This window comes from Rattus norvegicus, chromosome 7, assembly GCF_021556685.1.
Source record: "Rattus norvegicus strain SHRSP/BbbUtx chromosome 7, alternate assembly SHRSP_T2T, whole genome shotgun sequence".
NCBI classification, from domain to species: domain Eukaryota; kingdom Metazoa; phylum Chordata; class Mammalia; order Rodentia; family Muridae; genus Rattus; species Rattus norvegicus.
The window spans coordinates 69201152-69219569 of NC_141540.1; the positions used below are offsets into that span (position 1 = coordinate 69201152).

An 18418-nucleotide genomic window follows, 5' to 3' on the forward strand; every position below is an offset into this window, starting at 1 on the left:
AAAGAACACTGCTGGTGTGTGTCCACGATGTCATCTTGAGCGAGGCCGTCATTATATCTAAGTAAGGGAGTAAGGTGACTTGTACATGTGTATGTAAATGTACCCCTTGCCCGTCCTGTTCTGGTCTACAATCTATGTTTGCTTTCACCAGTCATGACCTTCTGAGGCTCAGGAAAATCACACTTCCATGGCCTTCACTTAGAGACAATTGATGCCGAGTCCCCTGGGTTGCTCACCATGGTGATGGCTGCTGCAGCAAAGCATGTGAGATGTTCTGCAAGGATGGTGGTCCCCATGGCAACTGTGGCTGTGATTGTGATGCTTGCAGCAGTTAATCCCTGGGGTGGATGTCACCAGGGGTGCCTTCATGGTAGATGTTCACCATTGCTGCCACTTCTACAGATAAGAGCCTTGAGGTTCCACAGGTTCTCTAGGACAGGGGCCACTGAGAGCAGGAACACTTAAGGCTACAGGAGCTGACAGGGAGGCCATTTATGGGGAAAGTTTGCTGGCGTGTAGATAGTGTGTGAGTCAGCCAGCGAGTGACGGAGCTGGAGGGAACATCTTGGTCCAGTGACGGTAAAGCTTTGGTTCTAAAGCTGCCCTAACTAGATTCTCACATTTATGTAAACAGGGATATTGATGTGCATCTTGTCTGGGGATTATATACTCTTTACATTGTTTTTAATCTTGATATCTAGCGCTAGAGTGTAACTTATCTCATTTATATTATATGATACTAATACTAATTTAAAATTTTGGAGATTTTTATACATTTTCTAAAATATAATGGTTTAGTTTCATCTTACAACTAAACTCCAGAATCCTTAATGCTGGTGTAAAAGTTATTAATAAATGAGTTTTTAAAATCACCTATTATATAAATTTATATATATATATATATACATACATATATATATATATATATATATATATATATATATATATATATGGCAATGTTTCTATGTTAAAGGTGGAAGGTTGACAAGCCAGCAGGCAGGCTAGTCTGAGACATTTTCTGGAAGAGCTGGAAAGCGAGTGGTCTCTTTTCACGCTTTAACTCTGCTGATAAAGGATGAGACCTAGAGAATAAATGACACCAGCGTAGGATTAAGTGCAGCTCATAGATCTTGACTTTACCAGCCTTGTATCTGATCAGACTTCAAGAAACATTTTTCTTTTAACTTTCATCATACTCAAGTAACCATAAGATTCTCCTTAAGTTTAGGGCAAGAAAAATTATACTGAGAACTATCTAGGAAAAAAAACCAAACAAGTAGTAATGAATTCATGCTGTCTTTACTACAGGGTTTTTTCCATAAGTCCAGGAAACATTTAGAGGTGTTCCAAGCGTTTCCCATCTGAGGGATAGCTGCAGGTAAATGGCTCAGGCTTGAAGGATGATAAACAGTTGTTCAGGTGATCACCAGAGGTTTCAGCCCTGCAAAGCCAAGAGAAGATTATAACAGCCATTCTTCATTTCTGCAGAGGGTTAGAATCAGGGAGAGTCTCATTTACTGTGACCATTTGGAGGCAAAACTCAGACGTAACATAACAGTTACTTGCCTTTTAACTGTTAATAGGGACGTTGTAACAGATGCATAACAATGTCCAGTGGGCTAGTTTTAATGAAGAGGAGCCAGAATTGTCTGTAAACCTCAAACGGGACAGCTGGGACCAATGTGTGTGAGCAATAGGAAAAAGTCACTGCTGTTCCAAATTAGGAGCATTTTCTTTTCTTAAACCAGACTCTGGAGTGAAGGCACTGTGTGGGAAAACATCACGAGAGCACATCCTCTGTACACCATCAGGGGTGGGGTCTGGCAGCTGGTTTAAGACCATGCAGGTAAGCTTGAAATGAATCTCTCTCCGTCCCTCATCTGACCTGGATACCGAGTTCTGCAAACTTGGTGATTTACTTGGCATTGGCAGTTTTCTACTTAGAATTTGAAGTTTCTCACTCTTCCAGAAATGAAATTCTATCAACTTTATTTTGCAATCTGTATATCTATATATAATATACCATATACTGCACACCTTACACTGCACACCTCACACCTCATACAATACAGAATGATAATATTATAGTAGATTTTTTAAATGCATACTGAAATGAAATCACTAGTAAAATGTAAAATGAATAGCAACAACAGCCTTAAACATCTCTAGCTGGAGCTTCTAAGAGAGTGAGGAGGACACGGTAATCTCTTAAATATATTGCTTAATAGAAAGTGCCAAAATATAAGGTTTAGGTAATTAAGTGATTTGGATAGTTTGATCAATGAAACTGATTATGTAATTAACATATTCTTATGCTATATTATGCCGATGATTGTTGTTCAAATTGCTATGCAACTTTGAATGTGTGAACCTCTAATGTGTAATTAAAATTCTGTATTTAGTTACTAAAAGTGACAGGGACATGACTTTGAAGTCTATATTATAAATGTGAGAATATTGGCAAATATATATGTATGCTTTGTAGAGAAGGATGCTTTGCGCTACATGTAACATTGTATCTCATTTCAGAGAAGAGGCTGTGGTAAGTGGCCTATGAGTTTGATGGTCATTTCAGACAAGTTACATTGGAGGCTTCCATTGAATCCTGGCTCAGTTTTCATAGCTGCAAGGTAGACTGTAGGCATTAATTTAAGGTTGGTAGCCTTCTCTTTTCCCATTCTAGCTCCCAATTAATTGACACAAAGACCTATTATGTTAACAGACTTAAAGCGCTCTGACTGTGTAGATATTCCTCGGTTCTAACCAGCCACATGGTCCTTTACCTTCTGTCTGAGTCTCACCTTGATTCACTCTGCTCCATTTGTGTCCTCTTGGTGAATTCCTTGGCGACTTACTCATTATGACTCCTCCTGGACCTTCTGCCTCATGGCCACCTCTTCTCTTCCTTTCTCTCCTTCTCGTCCTTCTCTTACCTCTTCCTACCTGGGACCCCTGGCTTGGATTGGAAGTCCAGCCTTCCTATCCTCTGACTAGGCATAGGCTTAATCAATCAACTGTTGGTTAGACAATCAGAGATGGTGGAAAACACATTTTATACAACATTGAGACAGAAGATGCTTGACCATGCCACATTCTGGATTGTAGACCGATGTCTAGGCATTAAAATCAGAGTCTGAATATACAGTTCACAAGACCAACCCCCCATCAGTGAAATGTTCTCCACAGTGTCTGAAACTCACTTTTCAACTCAAGTCTGTAGACGTCATTTCTCTAATCTGTTGTTTTCTCTCTGAATCCTCATATTGTAATGTTCAACATTTCCATATCTCTAGTCATATATCCACCATATCACCTTTAACTGCTCTTTAACCAATAGTAGTTTAATTCTAATTTAACTATTTTTTCCTGTTATAATTTGAGTCTCTCACATTTGCCTTAATCATTCTGATAGTCATTTATGCCTTGCACAGAATGGAATGTTCAATATTCATCTGCAAATGATAAAATAAAGGACTCACTAAACTTCAACAAATAATGTGAAACGAGTTTCGCTTTAATAACAAACTGTTCTTGAAACAGATTTTTCTCTCATTTGCTCACACAGAATTGTGTCACAGGTCCCTTTGAAATACAAACAGTGACAGCTAAAAATTCACTCCAAATAACATTTATGGAAATTTTCTATTGGACTTATAGATTACAGAGGTCGTTATTCCTCTGTTTTTCTGCCCTTCCTGGTAGCTGATCTCAAAGCCCTCTGAAGGCAGGGGCCTCATCTATATTCCTCCCTGCCATGTTGCTAGTTCTTAGAGTTTCATGGTAAAATTTGGGACTTATCTCAAGGGCTGCAGAATCACCCCTTCCAGAATGTTAGAAGCCTGCACATGACAGATCAGACTTGATAATGTAGATCTGACTCTAGTTGTTGGACCTGGATCTAAACTGTGATGGGCAGAGCTTCTATGGAGCCATTGCAGTTTTCTTTGCAAGAAATCAGGATGCCTCAGGTCCTAGTAGATGGGGGTGGAAACCCAAACACAGGACAGATTGAAGTTGTCTGTGGTAGACTATCACATACAGGTGGGTAACAAGTTCTGAGGGATAAAAGAGGTACCTGAATGTACTATTATTGTCCTTATTAACATAAATTCTATGAACATAGCCCCTTATGATTGCTGGTTGTATATGTGTGTTCAGGAAAGAGGTTGTCAAGGCAATATTGCTAAAACATGTTTTTTTTTTTTTTTTTTTCGGAGCTGGGGACCGAACCCAGGGCCTTGTGCTTGCTAGGCAAGCGCTCTACCACTGAGCCAAATCCCCAACTCGCTAAAACATGTTTTTATAGAGGCACCAGAACATTTAAGTGGAATTAGCAGCCATGTTTCAAATAGGATTCTTTTCAAATAATTTTTAATAACAACTTACAAAGGTATAGTTGACAAACTGAAAACAACCTGTCTCTGTACATATTTTGATGAGTTTTGACATGTGCATATTTTCATGATATCATCCCCACCCCCAAAAAGTTCTGTATTTTTGCTTTTTATAAACTAGCAATGCTCAAATCTCATCTTTGAAGTTTGAAGACTACAGAAACATTGTTAAATACAGCTGTGTGTTACACAACACATTTCTACAAGGTACTCATGTTGCATAGCAGAAATATTACTTCCATGGATTAGTAAAAAGACATTTCTCTTTACCCCAAATCCTAGCAAGCGTCCCTGTCTACTTAGGGGCCATTTTTACATCATCCAATTTCAGTGCATAATCAAAGCATTAATTGGATACTTACTTTTTGTGTCTTTATTAGTATCTGATCTGCATCTATATCAAAGATAATGATCCTGTGTTTTCTGTGTGCAAGAAATGGATTTTGTCCAGTAAATCATTTTTGAAATATGTCACTTGGATTTTCTCCTTCCTTTGCTCTGGCTAGATGAGGTTTGGGCCAGATGCAAAAAGGGATCTATGACTTGTCCTGTTAGATGACTGCCTTCTCTTGAGTGAGAAAATATGAGCTCAAGGGAATCACTGACTTCCAAAGACAAAAAGAACTTCATCAGGAAAGTACAGCTGGGGGCTAAAGGAAGGAAAAGGCAAAGCTGTAAAATTGCTCAGTATGAGACTATGGGCAATTTGGTGGGTAGCCATGTTTAGGACAATGAAAAGAACAAACTATGAAAGAATGCAAGCTGAGTTCACTCAGGAAGAGGAAAGTACCTACTGTGTATGGAACTGCCGCTCTGTGGCAGGTGGTATGCAAGATGTTTGCATTCACTCCCCAGTTTAGTCTTTGTTATATTCCTGTGCTAGGTTTCATTTCTATTTTGATAACAGACCCAAGCTGCCACCATGACTTGCTTATGTTCACACATTACTGAGTGGCAGAGGCTGGACCAGTTCCCAGGCTTGTCAAACTCTAAAGTGTCTTTTTTTTTTTAAATTTTTTTTAACGTTATCTTGCTGTTGCCAACTAAGATTCCTTGGGAGACAGGCAGGTAACACAAATGAGCAAAACTGGGCAGAGGATCAGGGAGTGGGGGTGGAGGAGCCTGTGAAAAGTAGAGAAAGCACTGGCTTCCTTTACAAAGGGCAACTGCATTTAGCACCGGAGGAAGATGCTGGCATGGGGAGGGGCGTGGGCTCAGTGTTGTCAGATCTTCAGACTCCATAAGACAAACTGAGAATTTGTGTTTTCATGTGAAAGCTCTTAATTTGTACATGCTGCTAATTAATTCAGTATTTGTGAAAGATTCTGAGTGATCAGAGAAGAGTCCTCTCAAGGCTGAGCTCAGCTGGTGGACTGCAGTTCAGTGACAGCGTGCTTCCCATGCTGCTGGGGGATCGCTGGGTAGTTAGTACGTTAAGCCTTTGTGACATCATGGCTGAAGACACTGTAAATGCAGAGACATTCAGACAGTTGTCCTGCCAAAACAGGTAACAAATGGGAAAGGGTGAATAAGGAAAACAAAGTCCTCTGCACCTGGACTTTCACTGGGGGGATGCTGGCGGAGGCAGGATGGAGGTAAACAGTGGGCATATTCAAAGGTCCCTGCTTAATGGGATTTTGTGCTTTCTGTGGCTTCAGGTACCCACAGTTGACTCTGGTTTGTGAATGCTAAATGGGCCGCTCTCATGGCTTTTCTACAGCATGTCCTCGTAATGTTGCTCTCTTGTTATTAGTTAGCATTGTTAATACATTTCTGTGCCTCAGCTCTAAACTGCATATTTCCGTAGCATTGAAATAGGAAGTACAATAGCGCACACAACTCCCAGTCCCCTGCAGTTTTAGGCATCTAACCAGGGTCTTGCTTTCTATCTTCTACATGAGGGGGACCACCCTAAAAACATCTAGAAATGTAGTCAGCTTGCAATTAAAACAATGACAGTAGCTTAAAAATGAACCATGGCGGGAGAACTTGTACAACAGTAATCTGCAAACACTAGAAGTTAGACTTTTTTTTTTCAAGTTTTATGTCTGGTTTGCCAGCACAGGCCTATTTAAAATTTATGAAAACAATTGGGTGTTTGCTAAATAAGGCATTTAAAATGTACTTAACTATAATTTTGTTAGCCTCTAATAAACCATATGTCTCTCAGTACCCACTTAATAAATATTCATGGGTTTGTGCATGTTAGCTCATCTTATTTCCATGTGGACAGTGCAGCAAGGGTGATCTTCTGATGGAAGTTACACAGGGAACCATAACAAAAACCATTCGTGAAGCATGGAATTCCTGAGTCTAACACCCACTAATTCTATCGTCTCTGTGGACACTCGGCACATATGTAGTTCTGAGAACGTATTTGTAAGATATTGTGACGTGTCTGCTGTAGCATTCCATATAGCCTGTATGCATGTGTCTAGTGCATTTGTTTACTCAGTAGACAGACAGACATTTGATGGTGATAAGCTCTCTTACTATATGCATGCTCCTGAGGGCTGGTGTAAGAGCATTCAGTGAATTAGAGATTAGATACTTGTGTTGCTTGTCTCTAATCATAAAAGCAATTTATTTGTTTTATATTGAAAAAGAGATACCATCTGTGGTATTATTTCCTTCATTGAATTTAAGATTGATTTTATGCTCTTCAGTTATAAGCACCATAAACTCTCCTGTGACCTTGTGCTCTAGTCTCATGAAAACCTACTTGGCTACAGTTTTGGCATTATTGACAATACATAATGCATTGCTAAGTCATTGAAAATATGCCACTAGGCTTTCCTCCAATGATGTGTGTGTGTATTTCATTGCTCTATAGATGACCTTTGCTTGTTTAGACTCAGCTAGAAGACACAGACTACCCTGCTCTTCCTTCAAACCTAGTGAGAAAGTGCTTCTTAGGACATAGCAATGCGACATAGTGGGCGACTATGCCAAGCTCCTGCTCTTGACCCCTTAGTACTTTGGAAAAGCTCCAATCTGTGTCTGACAGATGTGACCTTACCTATTGATTGCTCATTACTTCCAAAGTACACACTGATGACAAGTTGACTGTGCAGGGAAGTGTGTTCAGTTCTAAAAATTCAAAGTTATATAATCCATAGTAGTTGGCGGGACTTTAGTCTCAAATGGAAAAAATGTATACTAGAGTGAGATACTTACAGCCAACCATTGTGCTGAGGTTGGGAACCCCCATGAAGGATTAAGGGAATGATCAAAGGGGCTGAAGAGGATGGCAACCTCATAGGAAGAACAACAGTTTCAACTAACCTGGACCCCTGCGAGCTTCCAGAGGGCAAGCTACCAACCAAAAAGCATACATGGGCTGGTCTGAGGCCCCCAGTACAAATGTAGCAGAGGACGGCCTTGTCTGGCCTCAATGGGAGAGGATGTGTCTAATCCTATAGAGACTTGATGCCTCAGGGAAGGGGGATGCCCTGGGGTGGGAGAGGCACAGTACCCTCTCAGAGGCAAGGGGAGGTGTGTATGGAAAGGGATGAAGAACTGTGAAAGGCGGACAGGGAGGAGAGGCAACATCTGGAATGCAAATAAATAAAATAATTAACTAAAAATATTCAGAGGTAGAGTTAGTTCAAATGAAGCTTCTGATTCAGGTTAATTTTACCCAGAAGAGAGACTAGAAGGAAAGCGGTATCTGAGTTTAGCCTGTATGGTCTGTGTGGTAGAGGTTCTCTGGAAAACTCAGTGTGGTTGCAAAACACAGAAGTTGATGATAGCATGCATAAATTAGAATGTTGTGAATAAAGTGGATAGTGTCTGGGGACATCCCAGGAGTACTATACACTGGCCCAAGAGTTTATACAGTAAGGTAGATGTTAGGATATTCACAGCTAGTCTATTCTGTCATTGGCCAAAGGGTGACCTGCAGGCACACTGATCCTCTCACACTTTTCCCTGCCACGAGAGGCCAGGTGAGTTTCAAAGAACCAATGGCAGTCTCATTGGGTCAAAGAACAAATTGGCAGTCTCAGGTATATTTATTCATCAGTACCTGCTGATATGTGTATTGCAAAGAATGCATTGGACACAGAGGATCCCTGTTTAACCTCACCTGCAGTTTACTTTTTGTTTCTTTGGAACTGCTTTGTCTCTGTTTTAAATAATTCACTGTGTGAGTTGACCATCTTCAGTTGGAAAAGCCATGGAAAAGGTGGCACTCAGCTTCAGTTTGAGTATAGATGTTAGAATATTCCAGAAGTCTATATGTTTAACAACTTTGGTAGTGCAGAAAGCCTCCGAATCTTTAATGGTCAGTCACACAATCTGCTTCCGTAAGTTTTACAAGTCATCTTCTGTTTCCTATTCAATAGTGTGACTGACTCAATATTTGTCCTAACTCCTGTAAGTATTGTTTTAGCTACTGGGATATCACGATGATCAATGTTCTTAGAGATCAAGGTCTTTTGAACTGTGCTGTGATTGGCTGCAAGAGAACAAACATAACCCTGGAGTTATGTGTTCTGAGTAAATGAGATTTCAGCCACTAGTTGTGGTTTTTTACAAAGGATCATTGTAGTGAATTATAAGATATGATTGGGACCACAACACTGCATCATTAGAGAGTTTAGGATCAATATAGGAAGTGGTATTGTGTCTACATTATGATTAACTGAGGTCACTCTGACTCCACAGGACCAGGGCATAGGGAAGATCCTTCAGGTGTAAGCATCTTGAGTGTGTAGACACTGTGGATTAATCTCGGTGACACAGACTTAGGCTGGGACTATGACAGTCATCTGGACTCCATATGCTTCATTCTCAGTGGGACCCATGATGACATTTTAAATTGGTAGCAGTTGTCATGTGTTATCTAAAGACGTTCAAGAGACTTAGCTTCTTTTGTCCTACATGATAGTTTATCTAATAAATGCATTTAAGTCACTTTGGAAAAGAATACTACTGTATTTACTTTTAATTAAATTTTAGGGTCCTGCTCTTTAATTGACTGATCATGTGTTTCAAAACTCTCAGGTCTCTCTCCTTCTCTATCAAGTTTCTGATTTGAGCATAGGAGAATTCCCAGGGCTATGAGCCCCCTCTCTACCTTTGTCAAGCAACCTCCATTTTCATATCTTGAGCCTGATTTACAGCACAATCTCTCTTCTCTCTGCAGACAATGATGGTCTCTTTTGATATTTGGCTTGTTTTCTTTCCTTTAGGGACATTTGGATAATAACATCTGCCTACTAACTCTGTAATGATCGTAATTACCAATGTCCCTGTATCTTTTGTGGGCTAGAATATTACATACACCCTGTGTCTTCTCTTCCATTGTATCTCACACAATGTGCTACAGGTAGGATTGTTAATAACCTTCATTCCGTCTCATGGTGCATATCACCTGCGAAATCCTGTTAGCTGTTAGTATCCCCTATTTCCCCCTCGAGACTCTATAGTCCTAGGGTTGCAAGGACCTCAACTGTCTTAGAGTGGGTTTTCCAAAGGGATTCCAGGACAGTTGATATACATTATTTTGGAAGGGCTCCCAGAAGTACTGTTAGAGGACAAAGGAAGACAGAAAAGAGACCAAGGAAGGGTTATGCAGAAACATCACCCCTGAGGTTCGACCTTCCTAATGTCTGTGATGCTGCCTGATGGTTTCCCAATAAAGCGCAAGGGCATTGAGCTATCTTTATCTTCCATTTTGACATTGTTTATATTTCACTACTCATATTTTGCAGGCAATTCCGATGTACCCTATGTTAAACTTGAAGATCATTTTTTTAGCCAGAAGCAATCATCACGTAGAGTAGAAGGAGCCAACAGGAAGTTCTGGTGGACATAGGAAAGAGAGTTACTGTGAAGCTATAGACAAAGGAATGGCAGCATCTATCAGATGAGCTTTGTAATTCTGGACTGAACTATATCACAGCAAGTCATAGCCATTTCTTCTTTATCTGGAATAATTTATTCACCAGCTACCCATTGTTTGAGGCTTCACTTTTTAGCAGTCTTAGGACAGCAGGGGAGAGAGAACTGTTATGTGAGAACTTAGAGGCAGTAATGGATCCCACCACTCCCAATGAGCCAGGCTTGGGATGCGCACCACCTGTGAGAGACACAGTGGGGAGTCATACCCTGGGTGACATGTGTTTCCTGGGTCCATGTAAGCTAAATGTTTCATACTAGCAAGGCACAGACAATATTCTCTCCCCTCTGAGCACACAGTATGAGAATGAGGCTGGGTGACTTCTTACCAAGCAAAACTCCCACCAAAAAAGGAGAAAAGAACCAGGTGGTAAAAACAAGATTTTTTTTGGTATATGTTAATTTCATAGTGTCTTAATATTTAGGGAATCCACTTCCTATCAATTTAAAATTCATCTCCTATGATGCATTTGAGAATCCGTATTACTACCAATTATGCTGCTTGTTTGGCAAGAACTGTTTTTCATTAGAACTGTTATTGATTCACAGTGAAGGGTATCACACTTAACTTGGATTAGGTGATCAGATGAACTAGCCAGAGCAAGGGCATCACAGTTCAAAGTATTTGGAGGAATTGGATGAAAATCAGCATTTTGCAACTTCGTGTTATTTTCCAGGCTATGTGACCAGGAACTTTACATAACTGGTCTTTTTACAATTTATATCAGTTATTTGTCTCTTGATGGGACTAAATAGCAGACAGGAGGGAACTTAAAGGAGTTACTTTGGTTCATAGTGTAGGAGGATATTCTGTCTGTCATGTTTGAAAGGCACAGTGGCAAGAACATCATAATGCATTTGGAGCCAGGAAACAGAGGGATGAAAGGTGATGTTCATTCACTCTGCCAGCTTTCTTGTTTTCCCGTCTTTATTCAGAACAAATTACAAGCCTATCAAACAGTGCTGCCCATGTTCAGAGTAAGTCTTATCTGTCTTAAGGTAACCACTCTGTGAACATCTCCACAAGCATGCCCAGAGTTTTACTGAAAGCCTGGGTGACATTAGGTCAATCATAAGTCTACCCCTTGTCCACTCGACACCTCGGCACCTCAAACTAAGATGCTTTCACGTGATAGTACAAAATGCATATACTGCAGCTCTAATTTTCACCAGAATCTTCCCAGTTATAGTATTACTCAAAATTAGTTCAAAGTCTTTACTGAGACCCAGGAAATCCTTGAAGTTTGATTTGGTAATCAAAAAGGAAAAAGAAAAAGAGGCAGGAAGAAAAAGATTTCCAATATCCAAAGGAGAGAAAAGGAAAAGACTGAACCAAAGTAAGACTAAAATTCAGCAGGGCAAACACCAGACACTGTAGCTCCATGCCTGGCATCTGGGGACCTTCCTGGCATTTCTGTGTTCCAACAGCTTTGAGGAGCTCTATCCCTTCAGTTCCAGTGCCTGTTGCACACATAGCCTTTCTCTTAAGCCAACATCACTCTGTGCTTGTAGCCTTCTTTAATGGCTATTCCATGGTCTTGTCATCTCTGAAACTCTCAGGTCTATACTGCAGCTTAGAATACACTTTTACAACTTGCCTTGCTCACTGTTATATTGCTATGAGGTTACTATGGCCAAAGTAACTCTTATAAGAAAAAGCTTTTAACTGGAGCCTGCTGACAGTTCCAGAAGTTTAGTCTGTCATCATCATAGCAGTGAGCACGGCTGTACACAGGAAGACATGGGGATACAGCAGTAGCTGTGAGCTCTATATCCTGATCTGTAGGCAACAGGCACACACGCGCGTGCGCGCACACACACACACACACACACACACAGAGAGAGAGAGAGAGAGAGAGAGAGAGAGAGAGAGAGACAGAGAGAGAGACAGAGAGAGAGAGACAGAGACTGACTGGGACTGGAGAGGGCCCTTTGAAACCCCCAAAGCTAACATCATACCTCATCCAACAAGGCCACACCTCCTAATTCTTCCCTAACAGTTCTGTGACTGGGGTCAAAGCATGCAAATCTATCAGCCTATGGGGCCCACATTCATTCAAAGTATCACATAATTTCATACAGTAATCTCTCATGGCTTCTTGAAGTGAGTTTAACCCCACCACTGCTTACCTGACCTTGGAGACAGTTTTGAACAAGGCTTCAGAATGCTGTAACTCTTGTAATAACTCTTGTATTATGCCTGTGTGCAATACCAGTACTAGGTGAATGATGATGTTTACAACATTCTTCTGCAAGGTTGAAGTGGAGTTGGATATCCTTGCACCACACTCTGGCAGCCTCTAGGAACCTTTCTGGCTGGATCATGAGAGTTTCCTACGTGGTTGTTTTGGATGGACCAGGAAACTCCTTCAGCAGCATTCTCAGTCACTTTCCCTCCCTTTGAACGTTTTTGCATTTTTTCAAGTAGGAGTCTTTGATGCCAGTGGTGTGTCCACAAGGCATCTTTTCTACTGTCCTAGTGCAAAGCACAAGGGTCCTGTATTTTTATGCAAATCTTCTTAGTGATCACAGGCACTGGGGTCTACACATCCGGTGTCTCCACCTTTATAATCACTTGTATTCTTTTCCTTGCCAATCCATATTTTGACACTTTTGTGTTCTCTCTCATATGCCTGAGAGTAGTGAGCAGTAATCATACTGTAGCCTGATTACCATGTAATCTTGAACTTTTTTCAAGTGAGCAAATTAGTCCACTACTTTAAAATCCAGCTTCACTTGAAGTAGAAGGCAGCCAGAATGACAGACAGAAGGTATTACATGTGACTTCTAGCCTAGTTCCCAGCACAGTTCCTTTCCCCCAAACCCCATAAGCCTTTCCTGTTTACGTTTCCCTTAGCATATTGGTCTTCTAAAGTTAAATGAGAATGACCCATTATGCTGTGTTGATGGTTTGAAAGCTTAGCTTACCCATGTCTCTTCCCACAAACCTGTCCAAAAGGCTATGGCCCAAACAGTTGAGTTTATCACAGCTTTGGCTCTACTATTCAAGACCAATTTTCTTTGTATTATTTACTTGCCTCTTTCCTGTGGCTATCTCTATATAAGCAGGAGCAAATTAAAGAAGAAAAGGTTAATTTACGTTCATGATTTTTAAAGGAAAGCAGTTTACAAAGCCAGGAAGGGATGGTGGCTAGCCACAATGGTCTGTATACTGGAAACAGAGAGAGGGGGAAGGGAGGAGGAGGGAGGGGGGAGGGGGAAAGGTGAATGTTTCTGGTTAGATATCCTTCTTACAATTGTAGTCATCACATCAGATTAAAAATAAATGGCTCATGGTGTTTGAGTGTCCAGTACATGAAAACCTGAGTCATAGTCTAATGCTGTTTGCTCCACATGCTAGGTATGATATGACACAGACAGGAGGTTAGCAATTGGCTGATGTATCCCACAAGCCATGGATATGATAGACAAATGATATTCATTATATAAGGCAGTAGTTGCCATTAGGGGAAATGATAACATGGCCAAACAATCTTCAAAACCAAAGAGAGCAACGTTTGTGCTACGTTCTCTTTACTTTTTGGTTATTAGGAGACCATGTAGTTACTATCTTTTAGTCCTGTGATTCAGTGTTTCCTTATAAAACAAGAAATGGCATTTTTTCCCTCCTAGACAGTCTCTGATAGCCTACGAATTGCTGGTGCATGTGTGCATCCATGCACCTCGAAGCATGTAATGCTTGTTCTCTGATAGCAACAGCCAGGCCATTATCTGCATCACTGGCCTTCACGCTACTTAGCAGGATAATGTGGGAGGGTATGGGGCATATTTTAGCACTTGCATTGTATTTTTCATACCCTCAGTAGATTGGATGAAAAATTAGTGGGCTTTACATTGGAGTATATTTTGGATTATTTATTTTTGATGTTATAACTTATCTCCTCTTTATCTCTTCACTGACAGCTTTTCAGAATAAGTGGAGACATCAGAATAATCAGTTTGTCATCCCATCTATTGAAAATAGAAAGTATATTGGTAATAAAATAATGATTCATCAATATCCGTGATAAAATGCAAAAACTTTTGTTAAGCTCTGTTATATGTAATATGTTTTCATTGATGCTAAAAAGAAGTATTTGTTGAGCACTGAATATGTAACGAGTACCCAGGATGTTTATGTTTCCTGAGGATGTAGCAGGGAAGGAGATAGAAGTTGATACCATTGAGACGCACAGTGGAAAGTGTGTATGTGAAGGTTGGTGTGACTTTTGTATGTAATCCTTTATGGGATGAGAAGATACACAGAAAACAAACAAAACAAGCAAAACAGAGAGCAAAACTTCATGGAGGAAAATAACAGGGAGAGATTGAGCAGTTTGTATTTGCAGGGTTGAGGGAAGAATACAGTTTAATACTGGGTATCTAGGCAAACTACAAATGTGATGACTGGCAGAAATCTAAAGGAAGATCTTGGGAGAGGTTCCTAGGCAGAGAGAAACATAGAGCAAAGACTTTGAAATAGCTCACATTTTGAGGTCCCTATTAACAGTGAAGAAGCCACCCTGGCAGGAGCTGATTGGTGGACAGAAATTAGATTCTGTTGAAATAGAAGGCCAGATGGAGGAGTAGAGGGAAGAGGAACTAGAGCTTTGCAGGGTCCTGTCAAAATGTGTGTGTGTGTGTGTGTGTGTCTGTGTGTGTGGTGTGTGTGTGTCTGTGTCTGTGTCTGTGTGTGTGTCTGTGTCTGTGTGTGTCTGTGTCTGTGTGTGTGTGTTTTTCTGTGGTGTGTGTGTCTCAGTGTGTGTGTGTGTGTGTGTGTGTGTGTGTGTGTGTACTAAAAAGTCTAACTCTCTGTTAAGGATCTTTATAAATTTATAAACATCATCTCAACTGATGTTGTTGACAAATCATCTTAACAGATTTTATGATTTTGCTGAAATAATTTCATCAGTCTAAGGAGCACCTTTTTTTCATCTTTTATTTGGCAACAAGAGTTGATTGTATTTCTTAACATTACCTGAAAAGTGTACAGCTACATGCCTCTAAAATACAACATTCTATAGCTCGAACACAATGATGGCCCTCTGAAGACCATGGATAGGAGGCTTAGGAATACAGAGCAGCTCCTAGAAAAGGCAGGGTTGACAGGTTAACTCTGTGAAGGATTGTGAGGCCATGCCAGTTAGAGTGCTGGTTTTAAGAGGAAACATAGGCAATGGAAACTAAAAAGAGCTCCCATGAGAATGTACAGGCCAGTTTTATGTCAATATAACACAAGGTAAAGACCTCAGAGAGGAAGAGGACTCAAATCAGAAAATACCTTCATAATATTCAGCTGTAGGTCATTTTGTTAATTAGCAATTGATGGAAGAGGGCCCAGCTCATTGTGGATAATATCATCCCTGGACTGGTGGTCCTCGGTTTTGTAAGAAAGCAGTCTGAGCAAGCTAGTAAATAGTACCCTTCTAAGGCCTCTGCATCAGCTCCTGCTTCTAGGTTCCCATCCTGTTTGAGCTCCTCCTGCCTTCCTTCCATGATGAACAGCAATGTGGAAGTATAAGCTGAGTAAAACTCTTTTCTTCCTGACTTGGTTTTTGGTCATGACATTTCATTGAAGCAATAGAACCCTGACTAAGACCAAAAACATTGGAGAAAGGACAGTCTTTTCCAATAATTTTGCTTAAACATGGATATTCAGATGCAAAAATGTTAAACTAGATTCATATCACCAGTTACTACTGAAACTGTATTAAAGGTGTAAACATAAGATTTGAAAGGGTTGGAAAGTGAATTCAGAATACTCAGTTGGACAAAGACTGTACTTAAGAGCCCAAGAACACAGGAAACGACCGAATGGGATGAGATGTAGCTGCATTTCCTACAAGAAAGGCAGCGATCAACAGCAGGAAGAGGCCATTTACAGATGAGACAAACTATTTTTACATCAAAACTCACATCGAGCTGCTAATGAGCAGATATGAAGAATTCAAAAGAACTCAATAGCAAAGAAACAAACACAAGCAAAAATAAAACAAACCATATTTAAATGGCAGTAAGATTAGTTACAAAATGGTCAGCATGTATATTGGGAAAAAAAATCACACACATTCAGGACTAAAAAAAAACTCTGTCAGAGAGGCATTTGTACACTTATCCACATTGTTACTACAATACTTTTCACAATAGCTAAGAAAATGAAATAATCCAAGTGTCTATCAGCTGATGAATGGGTGAGAAAAACTTACATCTACAATGAAAACTATTCAATCATAAAAATGAAGTCCTATTATTTGTGATGACAGAGGTCATTATGTCAAGGGAAATAAGCCAGACACAGAAACACATGCTCGCACTTATGTGTGGAATTGAAAAAACTCTTTGTATAGAACTTGAAAACGGAATGTGATTACTGCAGACGGGAGAAAGAGAGAGGTTGTTCGATTCAAAATGGATGATCAATGAAAACTGAAACAGGAACTAAAATATCTGGTAAGCCATATAACAGATTATTATAGGTAGCAATAGTATACTGTGCTGTCTGTCAGAAGCGTAAAGAAAATATTTGTGCATTTCCACAATAAACACAATAATAAATGTTTGAGGAAATAGTTATATAGAGATGTGCTTAAAAACTACTTGTGAGGTTTTCACAAGATGGCTCAGTAGTTAAAACATTGGCATGATTTTAATCCCCGGAATCTTTGTACAAGGGTAGGTGTGTTGGTCTGCATTTATACTCCTTCACCCGTATGGTTTGCTGGGTTAGTTACCTAGCGACTTGTGGGTTGGCTAGCCTGAAGTATCAGTGCAGCAGAAGCAAGAGGGATTCTGCATCAATAAGGTAGAGGAAGACAGCAATCACCCAAGTCATATTTTTTATTATTTCAAATTACACAGTACAAGGAGAACTGTGCCTCATAAATACATGAGATGTCAATGTCTATTTATCAGTTGAAGGTGAATTTAAATAAAAATGCCATTAAGATATCAGAATGAGAGAATTAGAGAAGAATGTCATCTGGGTGGTAATCCTACAGAACATCTTGAAGTCTGAGCTATTGGAGACAAAAGCAGAGGCTCAGTAGACCTTCCTGCCATGTGATGTCTTGTAGAAACCACAAGATAGTTGTTGGAACAAAGCCTCATAGTTTGCTCTGACAACCTTGAAGGGAAGTAACACTGGCACCAGGTACCTCTACTGATTCAGAAAGCTTAAATTACATCATTGATAAAGAAGTGTGAGAACTCCTGATGGCAGCGGCAGCTATCCCTGAACATCCCAGATGTCCTTCACTAACACTTTTCTGTCCTCATTCTCCCCTGGGAGCTTTTGTTCATGATCTCTGGGAATCTGACTAATGGGATTACAGGAAGCATAATTGAATTGAAGGTTATCTGCACTTCTAGATGTCTATAGCTTGACAGATGACTGACAATGCTGAATGGGTGACTTGAAATTACAAATATTTCATATGAAAATGGCCTTTTAATTATAAAGTTACAGTCAGGACAAACAGGAAAATGGTAAAGACAGGGAAATGTACTGCTTTCACCACACTGCCTTTCGATGTTTCATTATCTACTCTCCAGTTACCCAAGGCCCTCACTAAATGTCTCTAGATTAGGTTAAAATTTTGTGAATCCCTTCCATTCATCTTTATTTTGTTCACCTGGAAGGCTACCTTCTAAACACCTGTTTTCCTCATGCGCTGACTCTCATCAATTCTTTGTACCAGCTTAACTTTGTGAGATGATGTTATGTTCCACTTCTCAGTCTTTCTCAACAACAAACATCCTTGATCACTTCTGCAATTCTAACTATTCCTGTGCAATTTTCCCACTCCAACTTTTCTGCTTCTCAAATCATGGGCATGATACCTTTCTTTTACTACTTATTTGAAATGCCTTCAAAGCATGTACAAAGAGATGTTAAAGATAAAATCAACATTGGAGGCCAGGAGTTCCTAGACTTCCAATAAGTCAGAAACATATTTCTAAATCTAAAGAGGATGGATGACAAACAGAGCAAGGGATTCGAATGGATCACACGGAGGAGGTTCTTGAATGAGAAATATCTAAAAGGTCCCTGGGATAGCCCAGCCCAATCATACGGAGATGCAGTCAGCAAAGAAGACTGAAAAGGCCACACTGGATGATGG

General features: G+C 40.1%; 1 long non-coding RNA gene across 1 annotated transcript; it reads left to right on the plus strand.

Moving 5' to 3' along the window:
- Positions 1-367: 367 nt before the first annotated feature.
- LOC120093624 (uncharacterized) lies at positions 368-14319 on the plus strand. Its single transcript, XR_015624731.1, has 4 exons — positions 368-579; positions 1749-1846; positions 2530-2654; positions 14223-14319. It is a non-coding gene; the product is annotated as an uncharacterized LOC120093624 (long non-coding RNA).
- The last annotated feature ends 4099 nt before the right edge of the window (positions 14320-18418 follow it).